Raw genomic sequence first — 1,050 nt, 5'->3', positions numbered from 1 at the left:
AAGATCTTCATGACCCAGATAATCACGATGGTCTGATCACTGACCTAGAGCCAGACATCCAGGAATGTGAAGTCAAGTGGGCCTTAGGAAGCATCACTACGAACAAAGCTGGTGGAGGTGATGGAATTCCAGTTCAGCTATTTCAAATCCTGAAAGATGATGCTGTGAAAGTGCTGCACTCAATATGCCAGCAAATTTGGAAAACTCAGCAGTGGCCACAGGACTGGAAAAGGTCCATTTTCATTCCAATCCCAAAGAAAGGCAATGCCAAAGAATGCTCAAACTACTGCACAATTGCACTCATCTCACATGTTAGCAAAGTAATGATCAAAATTCTCCAAGCCAGACTCCAAAAGTATGTGAACCATGAACTTCCAGATGTTCAAGCTGGTTTTAGAAAAGGCAGAGGAACCAGAGATCAAATTGCCAACATCCATTGGATCATCGAAAAAGCAAGAGAGTTCCAGAAAAACATCTATTTCTGCTTTATTGACTATGCCAAAGCCTTTGACTTTGTGAATCACAATAAACTGTGGAACATTCTGAAAGAGATGGGAATACCAGACCACATGATCTGCCTCTTGAGAAATTTGTATGCAGGTCAGGAAGCAACAGTTAGAACTGGACATGGAACAACAGACTGGTTCCAAATAGGAAAAGGAGTTCGTCAAGGCTGTATCTTGTCACCCTGTTTATTTAACCTATATGCAGAGTACATCATGAGAAACGCTGGACTGGAAGAAACACAAGCTGGAATCAAGATTGCCGGGAGAAATATCAATAAGCTCATATGCAGATGACACCACTCTTATGGCAGAAAGGGAAGAGGAACTAAAAAGCCTCTTGATGAAGGTTAAAGTGGAGAGTGAAAAAGTTGGCTTAAAGCTCAACATTCAGAAAACGAAGATCATGGCATCTGGTCCCATCACTTCATGGGAAATAGATGGGGAAACAGTGGAAACGGTGTCAGACTTTATTTTTTTGGGCTCCAAAATCACTACAGATGGTGACTGCAGCCATGAAATTAAAAGACGCTTACTCCTTGGAAGG

The sequence above is a fragment of the Bison bison genome, unplaced genomic scaffold (genome assembly GCF_000754665.1).
Source record: "Bison bison bison isolate TAMUID 2011002044 unplaced genomic scaffold, Bison_UMD1.0 scf7180017864266, whole genome shotgun sequence".
NCBI lineage: Eukaryota > Metazoa > Chordata > Mammalia > Artiodactyla > Bovidae > Bison > Bison bison.
This window is presented reverse-complemented; position numbering follows the sequence as displayed.